The following is an 11051-nucleotide window of genomic DNA, read 5'->3' as shown; positions in this document are numbered from 1 at the left end:
GATAGGAAATGTTTAGATGATCACGAATATACACAATATCAAAGTTTACTTTATTAGAGATAACACTAAGAATATTAAGAAAGAGGCATCTCTTGACATGCTAATTGTTCTATAAATTAAAACTTATGTTTTCTACTAGGTAAATTGAGAATACTGATTCAACATGCTTGCTTTTCCTATCAGATCTCACTTCTTCAAGTTCGAATTGGAGAAATTTCCTGGAAAATACATAGATCCTACATGCCTAAAAGTGAAGCAATAGATTAAAAAAATACTTGTAACATACATAGAAAATAAAAGTTAGAAAAACATAGCAAAAGACTAATTCAGATTACATAAAACAATATCAATAGCACTGATACATAAATAGGCAAAGTATATTAACAAACGAATCAAAATGGTGAATACATTAAAAAAAAAACTACCACCACTAGTAATAAGAAATGTAGATTAAAATAAAATAGCATTGTCTCTATAAAATTGGCAGAGATTATAAAATAGCAATAGGAAACACTGATAACAGGGTGTGATGACACCACTATTCAATGCTACAATGTGTATAAATTACAATTTTTTGAAAGTAACTTAGCAATAAAGCATCAGTATTAAACATGTTATACTTTTTATTAGTCTGGTCTCTCAGGGTTGTAAGCTACCAAAACCCCCACACTACACCTGCTTAGGTCAAAAGGGAAATTATATCCTAGTTTCAGGATGGAGTCTGCTGCTGAAGTGATGTTACTAGGAATCTCTAATCTCTTAAAATGAACCTCTGGCTTCTATCTTTCTTCCTTGTTAGCTTCATACTAAGGCAAGCTCTTTCCAGTGGTCACTTATATCACCCTGTTAGCAATCCCTAACTTCCACAGTAGTTCTTGGAAGAACACAAGACGGAGTCTCATCTGAGTTGGGTCTCACATTTGGTCCTGAGCCAGTGACTGCAGCCAGGAGAGTAAATGCCTTAATTCCCAGGCGTGGGTCCTGCACACACCTTACAGCTAGGGGTGGAGTTGGCTTTAACCCAAACTCCTGGGATATAGGGTGATTCTCCAAAGTAAGGTACTGTCACCAAAATGAGGGGAAATGAAGGCTGGTCAGAAAAATAGTTATTATAGTACAGTTTCACCCTTTAATAACACTCCTGTGAATTAATGTTAAGAAATAATAGATGCAGATTTACATTTATTACAGCTTTAGTCATAAAGTTTCAACAAAAAATAGAAAACAAGACAAAAAAAAAAAAGCAATCCTATTGCCCAACAATAGGGGAATTGTAAATTAAGAAATACAAAATGTTTTAGGGAGTCATTAAAATTATATTTTCAAATGGTTTATTGTGCTTATGGGGAAAGGACATTTTATAATATAAAGCCATAAGGGCAGAATATAAGATAATGCATACAGTATGACCTCACTTTATAAAAAGCACACAGGAAAAAAAAAACTTAGGAAAATCTATTAAAATACTAATTAGCTCTAAAAACTGTTGGAATTCACATATTCATAAAACAAATATTTTTGAAATGCTTATTTTATGTCAGGAATTTTATTCTGAATATTATTGTCTCTATAATTTTCATATTTTTACATATGTTACAATAAGCAACTGAGAGGCGCACTGCATTTAAATTGAAATTCTAATGACCTTACTTAAATCCTTATGATGTTCCAGATATTGTTCTATGGTGCTTCCAGGTACCCTGTCTCATTCAGTGTGTCTCTGATGAAATTGGTTGTCAGTTTTATTTGCTCCATGTGAGTATTGTTCTTCTGCCTAAGCCATAAATAAAATTTGTTGATTGACAAGAGTGATTCATTTGTTCATTCATCCAACCACCTGTGAATTGGTGGGATTAAAAAATAACCTCTAAAGGAATTTCCTAAAATTGAGAAGGTAAGAAAGCTTTTAAATTAGCATGGGTCAGTGAACAGGTTTTTTCAATGATTAGAATATGTTAATTATACTTTGCTTTATGTAAATGAAGAGCTAAATGAATGCCAGCAATTCTGTCCAAGCCATTGTGTGTGAAGAGGTTATGTTCATACACAGCAGTGTTCAACTTCCATCACAAAAATCGCTTCCATAAATGGTCTTTCTGTACAATTTTGGAATTACTGAATCTTATTATTAATGTTTAAATATATTATTGGTGTTAAATACACTATAGATACATTAACTATGTTCAGAGTTCATTTATTTTCTAGTCATTCATTTATGAATAACTTTTATTCATTCTGTTGGCTCAGGTGGGACCCTTCCGGAGAAAGGGTCTTCTGGCAAGAATTTGTGGCTGCCACCACCTGAAACTTCAGCTCACGGGAAAACATTATTGGGGGACGTAATGCCTCTAAGCCTCAGAGGAGACTGCTGTGGCCAACTTTCATGAGAAAAAAAAAATGAAAAATGTAGGCAGAGGTTTCCAGAGCAAATTCTGCTAGGAAAGAATGCACAATGGCCTTTAAGGCCAGTGGAGGCAGTAATCTTGACTATATAAGGCTGACTAGGTCAGTTGTGAGGGTGCTGGCTAATAGTAAAGAGATCCAACAGAGACACATGAGAAATTTTTCTCGTTTTTATTGTAACTCCCTCCTTTTTTATTAGTATTTACTATTTTATTTATTATTAACTTGGAATGTTTATTTTATATCTGCTGGAATACTTATTTTGGAATTAGATATATATTTTTATCATATATCACTCCTGGGCATGTACACAAAGGAAATATAAATAAAATATGATAATTAAAATATTCCTAAAACTTTTTCACATTCAGTGTCCAACTCTTTTGAGAGATTCAGAGTTACTGATATAAAAGAATATTTAACATATCGGTACAGTTCAACAAATAATTAGATAATGACTCCCTATGTTAAGAGAATGTTATGAGCACCGAAGAAGCCCTGTGTACTCTCTCTTCCTTATTATAGTCACTACAGTCTGTTTTAATGATAATGATTTCCTTGCTTTTCTTTATAGTTTTACCAACTGTATTTGCATCTGCAGCCCCCACCCCACCCCCACCCTCCTGGTATCACCAAGGTCTCTGAATTAGACCTCAAGTACCTGGGACCCCATCCCTGTGAGTGATAAAGGGAGGGGGGCAATAACTGGTAGATGGTGTTGAATTAGGTCCCAGTGAGGTCAAACCCATCCAGAGTTGCTGGGGGATTTATAGTACCTCCTAGGTCATTTATTTATGCAATGGGTTCTTCCTAGACTTGAGATCAAGAGCTAGTCAGTCCATTCAATCTCCTGGTTAGGAGTCAGAACTGAATAGTGGAGTAGGCCACTGACCTGGCCTCTGACTGGGTTGCCATTGAAACCCCTGGAAGACTGTCTATAAAGGGTCACAAAACAAGCAGCTTTGTGCTGCGAAGGCCTGGAGTAGTGTTTGAGCAGGCTGGAGGAGAGGCACTGCACACTTCTTACTTTGGCCACCTAATGCAAAACAAGAAGGTGACAGATGGCTGCCTGTCTATACCCAGAGCTTAGTGTGCCCAGATAACTTAATAATCATTATATCTGCCATTTATTGAATGTGAAACACCATTCTTAGTGATTTACACACAATAGTTCACTCCTCACTAAACCCTATAGGATAGGTACTATTAAACAGATGAAGGAACTTTTTTTTTTAAACAAATGAAGGAACTAAGGCTTTGAAAATTTACTTGTGCAAGATCGCACAGCAAATGAGCTCAAATTCATTCTTAGGATCTCAAGGGTGGTTTCTAAAATGCTGAAGGAACACAGATGAATTACACTTGATAGTGGTAGGTTTTCATTTCTATCTTCATGAAAAGTGTGTAATTTTTACTCTGTATCTGAATAAATAAAATATCTTTCAAGATGACCTCCTGTATTTTCTGAAAGGCCCATGATGTTTCCAAAATATGTTTGTTTTTGGAGATTGAGGGGACGGGATAGATAGTCTGTTGAATACTGTACTTGGATTTCCACTACCACCCTCCTATGGGGAATGGAGAATTCTGTCCTTGCAGCTGCAGCATTTGCAATATTTACCACTAGAGGGAGGGATCAGACCATGGAGAGCAGCCACCAGTCTGCTAAGGACCTCCTTGGCCATTTCAGGCTCTTCACTGGCAGCTGGAAGTAGAATGAGCATGAAATTGGAGAGCCATTTGTTGATAAAAACAGATATCTCCTTGTTATCTGGAAGAGATGATTTCACAAGCCCAGTAGAGAGAAGAGTCAACTTGTGGAGCCCTGAAGTGAAAAGGGCTAACATGCTTAGTATCTTAGATTTGAGGATCCCCAGTAGCACTCTAGACACCAGTAGCACTCTTCCCCCAAACTGTGACAATCAAAAGTGTTTCCAGAAATTGCCAAATGCCCCCAGGGACAAAATTGCCCCTGAATGAGAGAACCACTATCTTAGAGACTCAAAATGTCCTGAAGACTTGAGTTCTCAAAGATAGTAAAAGATCTGCCCTTCCTGGTGAGTAGAGAATCTGGGGCTCTTCTTGGTCTGGGGTTTCGCAATTCAAGGCTATGAACAGAAAGGATAAGGCTAGTCCCAGTTCATAAAAGAAGTATGGACAAAGGAGAACATATCACAACACCAGGCAAAGTGGCTAAGGAAGCAAAAAATAGCTTGAAACTTTACAATTATAGGGACAAAAGAGTAAGAACTGAATCTAAAGGAATGGACTAAAGGTGATGTTAGGCCAGAAGGAATTATCACACTCAAGAAACAAAGCCTTCCCAATCAAAAAGAATGAAATCTTGCCATTTGCAACTACGTGGTTGGAACTGGAGGGTATTATGCTAAGTGAAATTAGAGAAAGACAAAAATCATATGATTTCACTCATATGAGGACTTTAAGAGACAAAACAGATGTACATAAGGGAAGGAAAACAAAAATAATATAAAAACAGGGAGGGGAACAAAATAGAAGAGACTCATAAATATGGAGAACAAACTGAGGGTTATGGGGCGGTGGGGCTAAATGGGTAAGAGGCACTAAGGAATCTACTCCTGAAATCATTGTTGCACTATATGCTAACTAATTTGGATGTAAATTTAAAAAAAAAATAAAAAAACAATAAAAAAACAAAAAACAAAAAACGAAGCCTTCTACAAGAGGAGACCTTGAGTGAGATACCTGCCTGGATAGGAAAGAGCTGTTAAGTTCTTGGACCCAGTTCATATGCTTGTCTCTCGAACCTCCTCTTGAAGTATTTTCTGTCTCACTTGCTTGCTAGTATTCTTACCCCTTATTCAATCATGCCAGATACCTTGGAGTTATTCTTTGATTTAAATATGAATTTTCCTATCTACTAGAGACATCCGTGACCATAAGACCTAGGTTACATTGAGGGCTGTAGTAAACACTCTGCATATTCTAGCAGGCTGGCAGCAACTTCCTTACTTGCAAGAATGCTGACCACAAACAACCCCAAAGAAATTGAATCAAGAGGAAAGAACCAGATTCCTAATACACAACTTAGAGAGCATGTGAATTCAAGGCCCCATGTATTCTGGAATGCCAGATAGAGGCCCTGATACTGCCAAGAACTCTTTTTTAGCAAAAGTAATATCCATGGCTCCTGGGTCTTGACACCAAAAGGTCACTGGTTGGTGGTTCTGGTAGGCTCAGGTCTATACTCTGGTGCACATAGTTCACCACCTAAGCTATCCGTTCACTTTTTCAGAGGTCTTTTGCAGAAAAGATGGTATATGGATCTATCCCACCAAGTAACGAACTCTTTTGTTAAAAGGTATAGTTTCTTATACTAAACCAATAAAACCATTAAGGGGTGTCTGGGTGGCTCAGTTGGTTAAGTGTCCCACTTGGGCTCTGGTCATGATCTCATTGTGAATTCCAGCCCCTGAAGCCTGCTTCAGATTCTGTATCTTCCTCTCTCTCTGCCCCTCTATTGCTTTTGTTCTCTGTCTTTCAAAAATAAATAAGTATTTAAAAATAAAAAAATAAAAACCACTAGACTGTTATATTCAAGAGCACCTGACTCAAACACAGTTGCATTGTTTGCTGGAGTGGGCCATAGTAAGCAGGACTCACTAAATGTTTAATAATTGCACATATGAAGAAGTGAATGAATAAATGCATGGCTACACTCACAACTTAGAATATTCTAGTATTTAAATTTTTCCGCAACAATGAAAATAACTCAACATTTTTAGTACTTGCTTCTGCTCTGGGAAGCAAAGGGATTTTAATCAGAAAATGGTGTTGGTACCTGCCTAGATTCCTTTTCTCAGCTGAAACACCCCTCTTACAGGCACTCTGAGTATTAACTACTAACAACTCAAAGCTTTCCCTTTCTCTTTCCAGAGAATTGCCCCTAAGTGAAGTGGTAGCCAGGAACCAACAACCCTATCTTGGAGGCCAAGCCCTCCCAACCTTGGCCAACGACAAAGGAGTCCAAAGGTCAGCCCCTTTGCCTCAAGATGAGTCAAATATGTGGTGTAATTCATCTTCCAGAGCTTCTTTATGGGATCAGACTGAAACTGTTATTCCACATCCCTGCTGAGCTTCATTTTTCCCTGCCTTATTCCTCTGCCTTCACTTTACTTCTCCTGAGGACACTTCCCCAATAAGTCATATGAACAGGAATCTTCATCTCTGGCTCTTCTTCTATGGAACCTGAGCTAAGGCATTGGTGGCATACCAAGACCGCATGCCAACATTGGTGCTTTCCCAAACTTTTCAGAAAAAAAGGGATGGCACAGCATCCTAATCACATATAACTCTTCTCCATTTGTTTCAGAGTCACTACCCTCATCTTACTTTAAACTTTCCTTTAAACTCAGTGTTATCAGTGTCCGTCCTTGGGTGAAAGTCGTATAATGGTAAGATGTCAGGATTGGTATTTGTAGAACGGTAGATTATTACAGCTGAAAATAAATTTGCTAGCTTGACTAGCTTGAGTTCTTTTACAAATGAGTTGATTGTGGCCCCAAGACATGATTTTCTTAAGGTGATACAGTTAGTGAGTAGCAAAGCGGGGACACAATCAGATTTCCAATCTCCCATTTTAGTACTTTCTCTAAACCCCTCTTTTAAATTTTTTAAAAATTGTTTTTAATGTTTGTTTATTTTTGAAAGAGAGACAGAGTGCAAGCATGGGAAGGGCAGAGAGAAAGAGGGAGACACAGAATCCAAAGCCGGTTCCAGGCTCTGAGCTGTCAGCACAGAGCCCGACATGGAGCTCGAACTCATGAACCGCGAGATCATGACCTTAGTTGAAGTCGGATACTTAACCAACTGAGCCACCTACGTGCCCCCAAACCCCTCTACTTCTTGTTAGTCACTGTGCTCTCATGAGGGAATCTTATAAATTGGGTGCTATGCAGGCAGGTTGGAAGAAATGCCTTATGCTCTCAACATCCATGAAATATTATTTTAAATGGATGTTAACAATGTGACTGTAGGGTGACTACTATATAGGTCTTTATGGTTTTAATCTTCTATAAAAAATTTACTGAATTTTCTTGTTAGGGCTAAATAGTAAGGCAAGATTTCATCTTCAAGAAGTTTTGTGGGGGAGACTGTAGTAGTGCTACAAGCAAGCTGTGGAGCCAGAGGGAGGGACAGTGATTAATCTCATCTGGCAGAAGAAGGGAAAGTCTCCCATAGCAGATAACATCTGAGATGGTTTGTGAATTTTGATAGGTAAAGAGAAAAGGACACTACAGATAAAAACAATAGAATGTGCAGTAGCACAGGTAGGAAAGTTTGGACATGGAAAGCCTGCCTTTGTGGCTGAAGTAAGTTCTTCTTGGGAGGAGAGGCTAAGAGCTTAACCGTTTGGGATTACTGTGATGGCTCTGGGACGCCATATGTTTTCTCTCCTAATTATAATGCCTCTCCACTCCTTCCTTCAGTTTTCACCTCCATAAATTATTTTATTTGTCTTCAGTTCTCATGGGGTATGGCACCATGATGAATGCTTCATGATATGTGCTTACATTAAATTAGAGAAGGGAGAGAGGAGTAGAAGCCTGCAGCTTTCATCTTTACCTCATTTCTTGGGCATTAATGAAGAGAAATAAGATACAAAATTGGGAGATAAAACAGTAGCTGCAATAAAAAGATTAAACTGTCAATCCCTTAACTAATCAAGAAAAGAAACGAACATTGAGCATCTATGATGACTGCTAAATTTGTTAAGCATTTTAGAATTGCCTAATTTAATTCCGACAAATTACTGCATCAGATCTATAGCTGTAATTATGTCAAGTATAAAGATAAGAAACCTCAGGCATAGGAATTCAGTTACATGGCCAAGGTCACAAACTACCTTTACATGGAACGCTTTGTCAGGATAGTTTCATCTGTGCTACAGCCTTCCCAGGAAGCAGCCAGAAGTATAGCACCTGAGAGCCAGGCACTGAAATCCTAGGGATTCCTTTTGTAAAAGAAATAATTGAGAAAATAAAAGAGAAAGAGAGGAAGGCAAGACAGAAAGAGTAATAGAGATAGGAAAGGGAGAAACAAAAAGGGACAATAAAGATAAATGCTTTAAAAACACAGAGTTGATTATAAATTATTATTCTCTCCATCAAGATACTTAAATATACAAACATCACATCTCTTGATATATAATGGGGAAAAAAATCCCAGGAATGATCACAACATTTGGTAATAATGAAAATCTCTTTTAAGGATTCACCATCTAAAATGCTTTAAAACTATTCCCAATAAAATATCATTTACATTTCAAATCCATTAAAAAACCTTTATTTTTCTTAAAAGAATATATTGAATTGTTTTGAAATGCTCTCATCCATATGTATAATAATGATAAATAATTTATTTCTTAAAACATTAGCGTTTTCCCTGTGGATTAGCATTGCTAAATTAGACTTGGCTCTGGAATGCAATAGGAAATATTAGATTTCAGGAACTCAGAGGAAATTTTCTGCCCATGCATGGTGGATAAACACACATTATACTATTTACATATATTGTATTTCTTCTCTCTCCCACTTGAGAAAACAAAGCCTATAAATTGTATTTATACTGTTAGCAATGGAGTCTTTGTTTAGTGAACCTTATAGAGCATCAGGTGTTTTTCTCCTCGGGTCCTTAAACTGCAACTTAATTGTCCTGTGTCACATCTGTTCACATCAATCACATTACATTATTTTCTTTACAATGTGTTCTTCGAGGTGATATGATTGATGTGACTAAATGTGACGAATCAAAAAGGTCTGTTAGGCACTACAAAAAATTTCAAAATCTCAAGCCTGAAGGCCAAGGAATCTCAGTCTATGCATAATTTGGTATAGAGTTAAATTTGGAAGGGCAATACAGTTCATCGGATTAAGAGTTTTTGACAGTGATTCTTGACAAACTACTTTTTGATGATAAGGAAAAGTATGAATAATTCGCTAGGGCAGAGTCAAGGGTAAGGAGTCATTGTCTTGTTGTAAATCACATAAATCCAGGAATGAATCCATGTGGAAAAGGATTTGCAGTTCGAAGACTCTGTTTTGAATCCCAGCTCCTCACGTTCCAGTTACGTGACCTTGGAGAAATCACTTTAATTCTCTGAACCACAGTTTCTCATCTGTATCATCTATCATAGAGAGTATCATGAGAATAACAGGAAAGAATGTATCTAACAGAAGGCTATAAATTACCAAGTATTATCTTAAGACTGCACAGTTTTGTTGAAGGTCTGCACTGAGTAGGAATCAAATTACTTCAAAACACAGAAAGAGTAACAGTTAAAAGTGGTTAGGTCTTTGATGCCCAGGAGCAACTTCTCATTGTAAAATGAAGGGAAGTGGTAGAGAGGGAGGGGGATGCCTTATGTTCAGAAACCTCATATATCATAATAACTACTTTTCTGTTTTGACCATCCATACATTGAAGCAGTTGTCAACAGTCCGAGTAATCATTCTTGTTGAAAATATTCTCTTGTCAACCGATATATTCTTCACTTATATTTTCACCAGAGTTGTATTGTCATTATTAAACTTAAGCTGGGAAGGTAGTGTCACTATTAATACAACTCTCCAAGTGGGACTGTGGTTTGGATTTTTCTCCTTCCTACATTCCATTCTTGCCAAAAAACATCTGATCAGAATCTGTCAGTGACTTTGGGGTCCTCTTTGACTTGTTTTCATAGGTGGCCTGCTATAAAAACATAAAAATTTTTAAAGTTATCTGTAACTGAAATTTTTTAAAGGAAACTGTATCTGTAATTAACATCAAACACATGGTCCTGAGCAGGACCATGAGAAGAATAAAGAGCTGCATATTAACTAGAAGTTGGGGATGGGGAATGAAAAGTAGTGACAGTCAATGTAGGAATAAGAGCCCCTGCTGAGAAATCAAGATACTTGTATTTGTTAAAGAGGGCCAGTTTGGGGTTTTTTTTGTTTGTTTTTGTTCTTTTTTTTTTTTTTTACTAAGGTCAAGTATAGTTAAAATTGCCCTTCTTTGGGGGCACCTAAGTGGCTCAGTTGGTTAAGCGTCTGACTTTGGCTCTGGTCATGATCTTGTGGTGAGTTCGGTTTATGAGTTCGAGCTCTGTGTTGGGCTGTGCTGACAGCTCAGAGCCTGGAGGCTGCTTTGGATTCTGTGTGTGTGTGTGTGTGTGTGTGTGTGTGTGTGTGTGTGTGTGTATGTGTGTGTGTGTGTCTCTCTCTCTCTGCTCTATCCTGCTCATGCTCTGTCTCTCCTTCTCCCAAAAATAAACAAAAAAATTGTCCTTCTTTTTTTCAGCTTTAGCTTTGGCAAGGACATTTAAACTGTGTGTGCTTCATTCAGTCTTCTCGTGAATGACATCTTCACGTCTGCAGCTAAACTTCTGTATTGTGAGGTGGCAAATTGACTCCACTACAACTCAGATGTGCAAAGCAAAAGAGCTTTACGTCTCCTAGGTAGTGAGAAAAAAAAAAAAACTATATAAACTAATTTTAACCCACATCAACTTGAAGCAGTAGGGTCCTATAATTTAATTTTTCTCTTCAAGGAATAGCCCAGTTCATCTTGCATTATTCAGGTTTTTTCAGGATTCTGCTTCTTGTTTAGGTTCCTTCCAAATAGCAGCT

General features: G+C 37.4%; 1 long non-coding RNA gene across 2 annotated transcripts in view; it reads right to left on the bottom strand.

Annotated features, from left to right (window-relative positions):
• The window catches only part of LOC132667583 (uncharacterized), a 47316-nt gene continuing 36265 nt past the window's right edge, over positions 1–11051 (bottom strand). For both annotated transcript variants that reach the window (XR_009605245.2, XR_009605246.2), the window contains 3 exons: positions 8288–8395; positions 1651–1774; positions 1–244 (listed from right to left, as the gene is read on the bottom strand). This is a non-coding gene — a long non-coding RNA (uncharacterized LOC132667583). The remainder of the gene's footprint in view (positions 245–1650; positions 1775–8287; positions 8396–11051) is intronic.

Source organism: Panthera onca, chromosome B2 (genome assembly GCF_046562875.1).
Source record: "Panthera onca isolate mPanOnc1 chromosome B2, mPanOnc1 haplotype 2, whole genome shotgun sequence".
In the NCBI taxonomy this organism is placed as follows: Eukaryota; Metazoa; Chordata; class Mammalia; order Carnivora; family Felidae; genus Panthera; species Panthera onca.
This window is presented reverse-complemented; position numbering and strand designations above follow the sequence as displayed.